Here is a 14,720-nt window from a genome sequence, read left to right as displayed (position 1 = left end):
TATTCTACTTCGCAGCGTGGTATACATGATCCAAAGGAGTTTGGACACTATGCTAATTGACTGATATAAACAATTAACTTCAATAAATAAATTAAGTAGAAATATACAAACAACAGTGTCATGCAAAGTGATTTAGTTTACACAGGAATCCAAGTGCAAAATGTCATCATTTCAATGCCAAATACAGTATTAACATGGGATGGGAACAAGCAGCTTACTTCTACTAATATAGCTAAAATTCCAACATTTTGTCAAAATTTCCAATGCAACAATTAGCCTGGAGAAGGGAAGACTGAGAGGGCATCTTATCAATGTGTGCAAATACCAGAGGGGAGAATATAAAGAGGATGGGGCCAAACTCTTCTTGGTGGTGCCCAGTGACAGGACAAGGGGTAATGGGTACAAGTTGAAACCCAGGAAGTTCCACCTCCATGTGAGGAAGAACGTCTTTACTGTGAGGGTGACAGAGCCCTGGAACAGGCTGCCCAGAGAGGTTGTGGAGTCTCCTTCTCTGGAGATCTTCCAAACCCACCTGGACACCACCCTGTGCCACGTGCTCTAGGTGTCCCTGCTGGAGCAGAGGGGTTGGACTAGATGATCTCTAGAGGTCCTTTCCAACCTAAACTGTTCTGTGATTCCATGTAATTGGGAAAAAACACTCTTCTAGGCCTGCTGGAAATGACCTTTTCTTTTTTTCAGTTCTCCTCCTATGGGACTCCCAATTTGAGAAGACTCCAAGTTTCACCTCACACTTCTTTGCCCACCAGGGAGCTTCTGGCCTATTTGCACCCTCTAATTTGCACCTTCCACTGCAAACAGCCCCTGCAGCCCTAGCTTGGTGTTTGATGAAGAAAGACCCTTGAGGTCCCTCTGGGACACTGGCACCGCGGGGCTGGGTGTTGTAGGAGTGGGCCTGGAGCAAGGCTTAGCGGTTTTCCTCCTGCAGGCGCTCAAGGCCTTGGGCTTGCCATCCGCCGTTAGTCAGTCTTAACTGTAAAGAGATATAGAGATAAAAATGGTATATTTCATAATTTCATATATAATTTCATAATTTCAGTAAATTCATTAATTCCTTCATTTAAGCCAATTCAGTGTATTTGGAGACACATGCGAGGAAATTAAGCGTAACGTGTCTTATATGCTTGATGTTGAGCTGCAAAACATCTCACCTATTCCTTTTTTTCTAGCAGACTGTCAAGTTAAGTACCACCAAAGATTTTCACGTTCTCTGCATACGTGGTTCCCCTCTTTGATGAGTTTAATTCTGGCCTTGGGTTCCCCCAAATGGCTCTGAAGTAGCACCATGGTCGCCATGTTTGTTTCAGAGCTATCTAATATCATCCTTCAAAAACATGCATATTCATAGATAAATTCAGCTGGATGAGAACTATAATCACTGGCCAAAACGTATTCCTGCCCTGGCTACACAAAATATTTATGCTCAGGGGTCATCAAAAGGAACCAATAGACAAAAATATGCTTTTGCAAACAGTGAATTAAACATTTAGCTGTTACTATCCCATTAGTATTTTCCAGCATTGCATCTTTGGAGTGCATTTTCAGTACAGTCAATTACATAACAATGTAATTACACTGAAAGCAGCTTATGTTGAACATTACAAGGATCTACAATGAACCAGGAAAATTCACTGAAACCACTCATCCTTCTAATCCTCATCTCAATAGATAAGTCATGATAGAGAGGAACTAAAGGCAGTGCAGAACAGTCTTACTTCTGTTTCTGTATAATAAGTGTTCCTCCTAAATGCTAAGGCATAATCAGATATCTGGAATATTCCAAATAAAGCATTTGTGTGCCAGACGTGTGCTACTGGTAGTCCCTCTGCAAAACATACCACAGTTTGGCTGCTGCAGTTGTGTCAAATAAGATGTGATTCTCTGCAGAGTAGGATGGAAAAAGTCTATAGCAGAGAGTGAAAAAAAAAACTTTGTTTATTCTTTCACTGCTCTTATTTTCCATGTTCATAAACACTGTTTTTTTTGCCCAGCTTCACATATTAAATACACTCGGGTAGCTGTTGTACAACTCCAGGCAATCATTTTTAACTACTTTTACTGTAGCTTATCATCCCACTTATTTTTGAAACTGCTGATTGTGAAATACTTTCCTGAGTCAGGGGGTTTAAATACCATTTCAAACTGAAGTCCAAAAGCCATGCCTTCAGATAAAAATGTGATATATGCTGTGGTTGCCTCAAAACTTGATGGGTCAGAATTAGTGCCCCTTTATACTGGCCCATTCATTTGCCTGCAGCTCCAGAGGGTTCTGGATGAGCGCAGGTTTAATGCATGTAGCTCACTTGTATCTCACAAGGTTCAATCATTATTAGGGACAGGTAACAACAATAGGCTTTAGAGGGGGAATAATCAGTGTTTCCCCTTTCTCCATATTAGGCAAAAATCCATTTCCCCTTCTGTGTTTTGTTTTGTCCATTGGCCAAGATTTTATCCTTTCCCATGGTTCCAGCAGGATCCCCTGCTGCCCTTAGTTTAACTAGTCCATAAAATGGAACTGCATCAAAGTGTTCCTTTAAATCGAGATTAGCCGTGACATATGCGTTTCCTATTTCCCAGCTTGTCTCCAAATTCCTCCAAATAAAACACACAAATCTAATGACTAGAAGGGCAGTTCAAGAAGCTAAGAGATAAATTTGTCTTAATCTTAAATAGGCACAGAATAAACTGAAGATGTAAACAGATGTTAAAATTTCAGCATGGGCTAATACGGTTTGCTGAACAGGAGCTGACATTAGTTTGTGCGTAAGTTCCAAACCAGTTGATTTCCAACATGGGCATATGTGTTTTGCTGAATTTGGGGCTTTGCTATCCTCCAGAAAAGCAAGCAAAGAAACTCTGGAAGCTCTCACCTTCGAGAAGTTTCCCTCCTTTCTCATTTCAGGGTGAATTACCTCGGGTAGCTGTATTTGCAAATGGTAAAATAAACACATTATTTAGACAAACCACTCTTCCCTGCGAAAGGCTGGTTAGTCAAGGGCACACTAATAACCAAGGCGGAGGAGACAAGAAGGAACAAAGACCCACTCATTTTGCACAAAATAAATGTTGCTGAGAAATAAATTACTCAAGACCTGACAGAATATGAAGATATTTATAATTCTCTGTACACCAGCCTAATAGACAAGAGGAACCGATTTTTTTTGATTTGGTATACACAGCCCTCTGCTTTGCAATAATGAACATAATGAGAGCATTCACAGTGCTAAAATATTAATAATAAAGCTTATATCTAAAACCGAACAAAAGAAAAGAGACACAAAAATCACATTAATTAGGAAATTAATTTGGGGTTGTGCTGAGAATAATTTTAAAAATAAGCTTTCAAGAGTCTTGACTAGATCATCACAGACCTATTGAAGAACAAGAGAACTCACTTAAGATGGGGCAGGCCAGGGCTGTGGTATTTTCTCTACCTTCACAGTCTGAATCCATATCATGCAAAAAATGAGGAATTGCTGTAGTCATCAGCTGGTAGACTAGACTAGAATGCGAGTTTTTGCTCTTGATGCTTTTCATTCTCTATGAATGACTACACATCGACTGGGGCAGGGAACAGGCCCAGGTTCTACCTCCTGGGAGAATGCCCTGGCCACCAGACTGCAAAATCACCCACTCAGTGAATGAGCATTAACAGAAGCCTGAAAAAAACCCTCATTTTAACATACTTTCACACCTGATGTTGGGTGGCATTCTAAGTAATGGGAGGAAGTCTGACAAGGGGAGAGTGGGTCTGAAGTCCTTGCACAGGAAGGAACTAGCTGCCAAGGTTTTTCTTGCAGAAGAAGAAAGGATCAAAGAAAAGTTTATTTTTCCATTCCCATTTTCATACTGGCTGGCAATTGTTTGCAAAGCTTTCCTTTCAAGTTAATTAGGATGCATTGCATGGGCAGAAAGGACAGGGAGCATGTGCTCTATATCTCTGAATTAGCTTTATTGCTTTTCAAGTCAGTCAGGGCTTGGAAGGAGGTTCTGGATGCTTATGGATCAGAGCTCCAAGAGATAAAGCTGGCTGAAGCAACAGCTGCTGTCTGGGTACCAAAGCCCACCAAGGAAGAAGATGAGCCAGAAACACTCACCTCTGATGAGAAGTGAAAGGAGCTTCCTTGACAGGTGAAAGATCAAGACCATCTTATCTCTGATGAAGTTTCATGATGTCACAAAGTTTGTAGAGGAAAATGTGAAAGCCGCATGAATAGAAGTTGTAGAGGACAAACACAAAGGTGACAGAGAATGAACGGTAGCAATACATTTATGCATTCACAACTGCAGGTGTTTCCCAGTGCTTTGCACGATCAGTATCACTTATTAAGAGAGACAGCTTGCCTTTAGGTCATTTCTGTTTCTGTCCCTTCTCTTCTGTGTCTTTGCTCCATTTGTCCTTTCTTTTTCCTGCTAAACTGCTTTGTGGAATCACGTCCTTCCTTGAGAGAAGACGTCTTTCTCCTTTCCTCTCCCATGGCTAATGTCCCCCATCACCATAGAGCTGAAGTTGGCACCAAGTTTAGCATGGACATTATGGTGAAATTAATCAACAAACCAGAACATATCATAATTTATCCACACATGGATGGCTCGACTTACAGTTCAGGAGCTATTTCAATCTGTTTCGCTACATTATCCATTTTGCTTATCCACAATTGTGTACAACTATGATTTCACCAAAGGAAAAAAAAAAAGGAACCCTACATTTGCTATATAAAAAAGGAAAATCAAAATAATGGGGGAGTGAAAAGAGAGGACAAAAACTAGCAGCTTTTGTTGTGTGATCCATTTACAGATTTTTTTTTCTATTTAACACAACAGTAACTTAATTGAAACTGACCAAATGTATTTTTCAGATCTCTTAATTATCTGACATAATTCACACAAAGCCATATGAATACATAAATTAATCCCCAAACCATCTGCTGCTCATCACTCTCTGATCCTTGTCTCGTAAGTCCACCTCTGACCTCTACCTCATGCCAAATGTCTTTCAGTTTATAATTGTATTCTGGGCTATGATACTACAGACTTTCCATGCATAGTAACTTGTCTCATCTTGTTACACAAAACTGGGTAGAGATGCAGAAAATGTGGGACGACACATCCCAGAACTCCATCCCTTCCTGCACCAGCCTTTCCAAAATCCATTAGTCAGTCCTCTCTCTGAGGATTGAGGATAGCAAAAATGACTGTTCATGGTTATTTCCCATGAATTCAGGACTGCCACTCCAAACTAATGGACTCCTTTGCAAATACACATTATGTGGGAAATAGTGTGGACAGTTTTACTGTTTCAGAGATAATTTTCTTTCTGAGCACTCAAAGAAATTACATCCGGTTCCAAAGTAAGAAGATGCCAAGTTTCAGAGTTTCAAACTGAAGTTATTTTGGGGTTATGAAAGCAAGCAAGAAAATAAAATACACATCCTCCAAAATGTTTCAATGACAGAAATTTATTTTGAGTGTCCAAGTAAATGAGAAGAAAGCTAAAAAACTTTTGTGAATGGTAAAAATACTTACTTCAGAGCATACAGGTCAATCAAAGCATGAAAAATATCAAACTGTTGGAAAAATTATAAGCAAAAGAAAATGTGAATTTATAACCTTGAGATTAAGTAAATTAAGAAACAATTTATTCAATATGAGTTTAAGAGTTTACTTTGATATAATACAGAAGTATTCTTGTCATATAAGATGAAAAGCTGTCACAAATGCTCCATGGAAATACATCTTCATTATATTAGGTATAATAATTTGCTGCTTCTGAAAGCTACCTCAGTAACTCTTTTACACTGATAAATGTACAAGGATAAATCATATCTCGGTGATTCTCTGCATCTTGATTTTTGACACTTTGGCACTTTTGGCACTTTGTTTCGTCTGACTCATGCAATGTACAAGTGCGAAGCAAAGAGAGGAACAACAGATATTGCCTGAGTGAGCCTACAGAATAAAACACCTTGTTGTATCTAGCTATCTTGAGTATCTTTAAAAAAAAAAAAAAAGTTTGACAACCTCTCCTCCTCTTTCTACTTCGGAATAAGACAACTATGAAGGATAGAGCATTGAAAAAGAATAGATGTAGAAAAGAAGGACCTCACTATATCAACAGACAAGCCGAGGGCGTACAATATGTTTGGCAGTTTGAGGATGTGCTTCTCTGTGCAATAACATAATTGTATAGCTCAATAGGAAAAGCTACAAAAGCTACTTACCTATACTTCACATTAGTTTTTCTGACTGTCTTTGAACTGTCAGATTCTCACATCAGCCACAGTTAAACGAGTTAAGTGTTGATTTATACTCTTGCAAGGAAAAATCCTGATTCTCTACACATATTCACCCCGAAATGCTAAAAAAAAAAAAAAAAAAAAAAAAACTGCAGTGGAAGAACTTCAAGAAGATTATCAAGCAAGGAAACAGGAGGCATGGGGAGCTGAAGACTACTAGGGTAGCCTAGAAAGTGTAGAATGGTCTGGATAGAAGTTTCTTACGTGGAACTTTGTTTGCAGTCTTTCCTGAGCACTACTAGAAAGTTTGAGAGAGATGCTCTCAGACTTTTCTTATTTGATAAATAGAAAGGGAAGAGAAAAATAAAAGAGACTTAGTTGAAAAATATGTTATTCTCTAAAAAAATTTTGCATGCCAAGGATGGATATCAGCTCATTTCTTAGTAAAATATCCTTTCTCCTCTCCCCATGTCCATAAAAAATGAGAAATGAGTGGGAAAGTGAAGTTGGGAAAAATCAGGTAATTGTAGGGGACAAAAATTGATACAAGGGAAGAAGTCAAAGAGTCAAAAATATTGAAATAGGAAAGGGAAGAGGATTGCTGGATTTGAAGAACTCCTAGAAAAGTAGAAGACAAGAGCCATATGCACATACCAAGGTCCCCTCCAAAAGCAAAGCATTTCACCATAGTTTCTGCAGCTGCCTGAACTCGAGGATGTTCCTGTAGATCAGCTCAAGGGACTGCTTACCTGCAAGTAAATGTCTTCAAAAAGAAGGAGAAACCAAAGAGACTTTTTTCTGTGTTGTGAGTCTGCAGAAAAGGCTGCCTTCTAAGGCAGTGTCTCTCCGGAGAACCTACTCCTACAGCTGGGGAAGCGCTTCATAGCTTGGCCCGTCTTTACTGCCTGATACAGGCTTCTGTCAAAAGCTTAGACAGTCCAGTTCTCCTCCAGGGATCCGAGTAACTTCCTTCTCCCCTTTAATTCCACCTGCCCACCTCTTCAGACACGGAGCCAGCCATGAGCTGTATGTATTTTCTCCTCTCCCTCTTCTTTTCCCTCTGACTTTGAGGTAGCAGCTTACTGCATTATTTAGGATGCCTCAGGCTATGAATCCAAGCAGAACATTATTTCCACAGCAAAATATGCACAGTCCGAAATATCAGGCCTCACAATGGGCCACCACACAAGGGCCCGCCTCACAAAGGGCCACCTCACAATAGACTGCCTCTCCTTGCCTCACAATGGGCCCCCTCACAATGGGCTGCTCATTGCCTCACAATGGCCCGCCTCACAATGGGCCGCTCATTGCCTCACAACGAGCCCCCTCACAATGGACCACCTCACAATGGGCGGCTGGTTGCCTCACAATGGGCCGCCTAACAATGGACCGCCTCACAATGGCCCGCCTCACAATGGGCCACCTCGCAAGGGCTCCCCTCACAATGGCCCGCCTCACAACGGGGCACTCATTGCCTCACAACGGGCCCCCTCACAATGGGCCACCTCACAGTGACCCGCTGGTTGCCTCACAATGGGCCGCCTCACAGTGGGCCACTTGTTGCCTCACAACGGGTCGCCTCACAATAGGCTGCTGGTTACCTCACAACAGGCCGCCTAACAATGGGCCGCCTCACAATGGGCCGCTGGTTGCGTCACAATGGGCCGCCTCACAATAGACCGCCTCACAATGGGCCTCTCGTTGCCTCACAACCGGCCACCACACAATGGGCCACCTCACAACGGGCTGCCTCACAATGGGCAGCTCGTTGCCTCACAACTGGCCACCTCACAATGGGCCGCCTCACAATGGGCCACTCGTTGCTTCACAATGGGCTGCCTCACAATGGGTCACCTCACAACGGGCCGCTGGTTGCGTCACAGTGGACCACCTAAAAATGGGCTGCCTCACAAAGGGCCGCCTCACAATGGGTCTCTCGTTGCCTTACAATGGGCCACTTCACAATGGGCGGCCTCACAATAGGCAGCTCGTTACCTCACAATGGGTCGCCTCACAATGAGCCTCTGGTTGCCTCACAATGGGCCGCCTCACAATGGGCTGCCTCACAACGGGCTGCTCGTCGCCTCATAATGGGCCTCCTCACAATGGGCCACCTCACAATAACCCGCTGGTTGCCTCACAATGGGCCGCCCCACAGTGGGCCACTTGTTGCCTCACAATGGGCCGCCTCACAATAGGCTGCTGGTTACCTCACAACGGGCCGCCTAACAATGGGCCGCCTCACAATGGGCCGCTGGTTGCGTCACAATGGGTCACCTCACAATAGACCGCCTCACAATGGGCCTCTCGTTCCTTCACAACAGGCCGCCTCACAATGGGCTGCCTCACAATGGGCCGCTGGTTGCGTCAAAATGGGCCGCCTCACAATGGACAGCCTCACAATGGGCCGCCTCACAATGGGCTGCCTCACAATGGGCCACTCATTGCCTCACAATGGGCCGCCTCACAATGGGCCGCTGGTTGCGTCACAATGGGCCGCCTCACAATAGACCGCCTCACAATGGGCCTCTCGTTGCCTCACAACAGGCCGCCTCACAGTGGGCTGCCTCACAAAGGGCCTCTCGTTGCCTCACAACCGGCCACCACACAATGGGCCACCTCACAACGGGCTGCCTCACAATGGGCAGCTCGTTGCCTCACAACTGGCCACCTCACAATGGGCCGCCTCACAATGGGCCGCTCGTTGCTTCACAATGGGCTGCCTCACAATGGGTCACCTCACAACGGGCCGCTGGTTGCGTCACAGTGGACCACCTAAAAATGGGCTGCCTCACAAAGGGCCGCCTCACAATGGGTCTCTCGTTGCCTTACAATGGGCCACTTCACAATGGGCGGCCTCACAATAGGCAGCTCGTTACCTCACAATGGGTCGCCTCACAATGAGCTTCTGGTTGCCTCACAATGGGCCGCCTCACAATGGGCCGCCTCACAACGGGCTGCTCGTTGCCTCACAATGGGCCGCCTCACAATGGGCCGCCTCACAATGGGCCTCTCGTTGCCTCACAACAGGCCGCCTCACAATGGACTGCCTCACAACGGGCCGCTCGTTGCCTCACAACCGGCCACCACACAATGGGTCACCTCACAATGGGCCGCCTCACAATGGGCCTCTCGTTGCCTCACTAAGGGCTGCCTCACAAAGAGCTGCTTCACAGTGGGCAGCTCATTGCCCACCTGTCCACCTCACAATGGATCGCCTCACAATGGGCCGCCTCACAATGGGCTGCCTCAGAATGGACCGCCTCACAATGGGCCGCTGGTTGCCTCACAATGGGCCACCTTACAATGGGCCGCCTCACAATGGGCCTCTCCTTGCCTCACAATGGACCGCCTCACAATGGGCCGCTGGTTGCGTCACAATGGCCCGCCTTAGAATGGGCCGCCTCACAATGGGCCGCTCATTGCCTTACAACCGGCCACTACACAAGGGGCTGCCTCACAATGGGCTGCCTCACAATGGGCCTTTCATTGCCTCACAATGGGCTGCCTCACAATGGGCCGCCTCACAATGGGCCGCTGGTTGCGTCACAGTGGACCACCTAAAAATGGGCTGCCTCACAAAGGGCCGCCTCACAACGGGCCTCTCGTTGCCTTACAATGGGCCACTTCACAATGGGCGGCCTCACAATAGGTCGCTCGTTGCCTCACAATGGGTCGCCTCACAATGGGCCTGTCATTGCCTCACAATGGGCCGCCTCACAATGGCCTGCCTCAAAGTGAGCCACTGGTTGCCTCACAATAGGCTTTCTCACAATGGGCCGCTCGTTGCCTCACAATGGGGCGCTTCGCAGTGGGCCACCTCACTATGGGCCGCCTCACAATGGGCCACTCGTTGCCTCACAATGGCCGCCATCCTCATGTCTCCTTTAAAAAAAAGGAGAACTAGGCCTTTCATTAAAAGAGCAGATACAGTATAATATTTTGATTGCAGTAAAGCATCCTCAAAGCATTATTGTCAATCTCTTATGAACAGTGCTTTGATTCTACGTGCCCGCTCAGCTTACTGTGGACCTCCTCTGCTTCCTCCGAATGGTGTGTAATGTTAATGTGAGAATTTCCTTAATGGTAACATTAAAACCACTACTTCTTACTAATTACTTGTGAAAAACTGAGTGGGCAAAAAAGGTGAGGTATGTCATTCTCTCAGAAATAATGTTTTCTTTTCCCTCGAACAGCTCTGAAGCAAATCGTTTTGCTTTCTAACACATAAAACATGCAAAGGAACCCTTGCAGTTGACCACTGCCAAGCAAAGGTATAGGAGAAATAGCACATAATCTTAAGGGACTTTAGTCTGGGCAACGTGAGAAGAGCCTCATGAAGCCAAAAATGTCTTCAGAATGATGGGGTTTTCTAGACTGGAAAGGGAATAAGGGAGAAATTTTAACCAAAGAAAAAGAAAAAAAAAAGAAAAAGAAAAGGGATCACAGAGATAAAATAATAGTGATTATTGTTAGGTCAAATGAATAGCAGCTAACACAACTACAGAAACTGCATTTTGTCAAACTAACTGGGCACATCTTTAGGATACTACAAGTTTGCTTAACAGTAGAAGCATCTACATATAATAGACTTCAGCTAAATGCCTTGTTTCTTTTTGATCCAAGCAGCTAACCAATACTAAGGATAAAGCAGTTTTCTTACTTTAGGCGAACCTGCTGATGCAGGTCACCCTTCCTGTAGGCAACACTTTATTTTTTAATACAAAATCTGTTTTTCTCAAGCACAGCAGAAGATGGTGTCTTTGATCACCACACCCATCAACAACACCTTTTCCTCTAGACTTTTTTTCAAGATGTACTCCCATATGTTGTGCTCAAGTGGTCAAGTCCTATGGGCACTTCTTCCTCCAGGCCAGTAAATAAATAAATAAATAAATAAAAGGATGAAATAGTGAGTGAACCTCTGAGCCAACCCATGTCCTGCATGGCTGACCTGAAAGGGTCTTAACCATACTTTCGGTTATATTCAGATATCTCGATTTAGAAAGATGCAGATCAATCCATAATGAGTGTCTATTTTACTATTTATGCAATGTGTCTCTCTACTTTTGCTTCAAGAAATACACTTTTGCAATTTGCATTCTGGACATAGAAGTCTTCAACCTTACCTTTAATGACCAGCTTGAATAGCAGTGTCTCTGAAAGCTCTTTGAAACCTTGAGCAAACCCGATTATTTTCTTCTTTTGGTGTTCATCAACCAAAGAGCAGCCTGTACAATTTTCAAAGCACAAACACATCTATGTAATCCAGAGGTACTCCAAGATGCTGTCACATTTTATTTTATTTTATTTTATTTTATTTTATTTTATTTTATTTTATTTTATTTTATTTTATTTTTTGCCTGTGTGGAGAAGAAGCACTTGACCATGTAACTACACATATGTGAAATGCTGCAGTTTGAACATCGTAGTGGTAGTGGTGGGCGGGGGGGAAGGAGATATCAAATCAGTATCGGATTCACGAACAGTCTGTGGACCATAGGTCCAATCGCCTTCCTAGGAGCGAATCAAGCTCCCAAATAGTGTGATCAACTATACGCTCAACTCTGGCAGTATTGGATTCACGAACAGTCCGTCAACTGTAGGTCCGATCGCCTCCCCCCAAACAAGTAGTCGAGTTCACAAACAGTATGATTTATTCAAATGCAACATTTACAAAGCAGGTTTCAGATGTCAGTACAGGAAATTCTCTACTAGAGCATGGGGTTTTTCACTAGCTCTGATGTACAAATGTGCAATCATCACTCACCCCAGAAGATGGGAGAGGACTCTCAGTATCGAGTCTCCTCAGGAAGCGTCCTCACACAAGGGGAGGAAGGGGGGATCAGTACATCAACTGATCCAGAATTTACGATGGAATCTTCACCCCCACTTCTTAGTCTCCTCAGGCGGCGTTCCAGTCCCAGGGGAGGAAAGGGTGATCAGCCCGTCAACTGACCCAAGAGTTACAATGGATTCTTCCCTCCTCCTTTTCATCCTTAGTTCACCTTTTCTATACTTTTCTTTACATTCAGGTGGAGCTTGAGTGACTAGAGTCATACTTAATATTGTTATTGATTGGTTAAAAAGTTCTCGCTTTCATTTAAAGGTACAGTCAATCGAAAATCTAGAGCACATGCTCAGTGAGGAGTGGTCGTACCTTGGAGGCAGGTAACTTTTGGGATGGAGGTGTGTTTTGACATTATAATGAGCAAAGTTCAAGCAAAGTTCATCCAAAATGAGTGATTCGCCACCCTTGCTGACTCAGCACCGGACATGTTATCATATATCTCCCATTAGACAGCCACTGTGCGGCTTATCAGCCGCCCAGCAACAGAGTTTAGTCGTGGTATCTTCACTCCGCTCCATCCTCCATTACTCCCCTTTGCACCTGCGAGGAGGGCAGACTGTGCTGCCTAGGGATCTGTGGAGTCCGTGCGTACCAACCATCCTGTTTATCACCCCCAGCAAGCTTCTGTAATGCCAAAACTTCGGTTAGGCCCTAGTTTTCCTCTCAGTTCCTACTTTCAAACAATTCTTCCACAATATAGTAGTGTTATGTATAGTTAGATGTAATAGAATAACAGCAGACACGGTAGCTAAAGTTGAAGTGGTATGCAACGTTATAATGAAAATAATTAAGCAATTAGAAGTGTAGGCCCGTTAGCACAGATGAAAACTGATCTTTGCCATCTCACGCAGATTTAAACAGAATTAATATAAAATTAATATTGAAACAAAGCCAAGCAAACGGTTCCCCTTCGCGGGCCTTCCCACGTCCCCTCACGGCTCCCCGCGGCGGCACTACAACTCCCAGCATGCCTCGCGCCCCTCCCCGCCGCCATTTTGTGCGGCGGCGGCGTCAGGGTGAAGCCCGCCCTGGACGGGCCCTCCCGCGGCGGCTTGTGTCAATAAACACCGGGGGCTCGTTGCAGTACGTCTCGTGAGCCTACAGGGAGCCGGGCGTTGAAATACTTGCTCAAATAAATAATTAAAATAAACTGGCAGTCACGGTCCCATGGGTTGCCCTTTGGCTGCGATAGCTTGACAGCAATTTTGGGTTTCTTCTCCCAGGCTGCTTCATTTCCCAGAGGAACCACGGAATCGTATTTCTTTCCTGGAAGTGGTACGATGTCCTGGGAATCTCTTTAAAATATGTGGCGGGTCAGCTCATCCCTTTTTTTGAGAGAGATGTTAAACAATTAATGCTCCACTGGATTTCCCAGCTCTCACCCCTCTTCCCTTTCCTCGTCATTTCGGGCACTGAACCCAAAGTAAAGCCTTGTAGAACCCTGTGGTCTTATTTATTTTTTTCTCTTTTTTTTTCTTTTTTTTTTCTTTTTTTTTTTTAATATGGGCTTGCCAGATGAAAGTGAGAAAGTTGTTCTTCAAGCTTTGGTAAATCTTGTATTCACCCTCTGGTTTATATGCTGTGCGTGGCAAGCCCGTCACCGACATGGCACGTACAGTATGCGTACGTGCCGGGTACGATCATTTTCCACGTGACCATTACTCTTTTTGGTGTGCTCGGGCATTTGGCAGTCCTCGCTGTGGAGCATGTGGCACCTTTGAAAACGGATGTTCTGCATTTAGTTTTTCTGTGGTATATCTAGTCATTTCCGGGGTAACACTGCCACAGAGCCAATTTTATTTTTTTCTTTTCCTGAGCGTGCTTATCTTTCTGCTCTCGGAGCTCCATCTGGGTGCATTGCTGTTAAGTGCAGCTCACGTGCTTGTTTTTAAAAGCCTCACGGAGAGACCTGGCACAGTGCGGGATCTTCTGGCAAGGCTGATCTATAGGAAGGTGGTTAAGAGAGATAAGCGCATACACACGCGTGTGTATGTTCCCAAGTGTGGGCGTGGGGAGAAAGGGCAGAAACTGGACCTGAAGTGCCTGTGTCACAGGCCTGCGTGCAGGCATTAGCAACCCGGAGTGAGAGGAAACCTGAGGGAAAAGGCTGCAGGAGCAGAGTCTGGCAGGAAATCATGATAGGGGGCTGAGACCCAACTGGGAGAAGCTCGTGCAAGTGGAACAAGAAGCAAAGAGTCCAAAAACGGAAACTCGCAGGGAGGGACGCAGGGCTGGTCTGTGGGACAGCATGGAAATAGCTGAGACTTTCAGGGCAGAAATGACTGGGGCATCACTGGGTGTTGAATACCTGGCACCTCAGTTTGAGGGAGGGACACAAGCACAAGTTGGTTGTTGTATGGCTTCTTTTTTTGTGTGTCTCTTTTGAACATGATGGTGCCTTGCAATCTGCTGATGATCTGCGGGTGTCCAGCACCATTCTTTCTTAGGAGCTCCTGTAACATTTTCTGCAATTGCCCCATCCATTCTTCGGGACCGTTTTTTTTTTTTTTTGACCAAGGCAGTAGTGAGCAATAAATGCAGACCTCCCTCGCTCCTGTAAGTTTAAGCGGCCTCTCTGCCCTTTTATCAACAACTTTCAATTTCCCCCCTCACCT

General features: G+C 44.7%; 1 long non-coding RNA gene across 1 annotated transcript in view; it reads right to left on the bottom strand.

Moving 5' to 3' along the window:
- Nucleotides 1–472: 472 nt before the first annotated feature.
- Nucleotides 473–14,720, bottom strand: part of LOC148595596 (uncharacterized) — a 29,392-nt gene continuing 15,144 nt past the window's right edge. The window contains exon 2 of the long non-coding RNA XR_015913118.1: nucleotides 473–568. This is a non-coding gene — a long non-coding RNA (uncharacterized LOC148595596). The remainder of the gene's footprint in view (nucleotides 569–14,720) is intronic.

The sequence above is a fragment of the Tinamus guttatus genome, unplaced genomic scaffold, assembly GCF_059628265.1.
Source record: "Tinamus guttatus ecotype Peru unplaced genomic scaffold, ASM5962826v1 Tinamus_guttatus_pri_ptg000083l, whole genome shotgun sequence".
Classification (NCBI taxonomy): Eukaryota; Metazoa; Chordata; class Aves; order Tinamiformes; family Tinamidae; genus Tinamus; species Tinamus guttatus.
The sequence above is the reverse complement of the archived record's forward strand: the minus strand, read 5'-3'. Positions and strand labels throughout refer to the sequence as shown.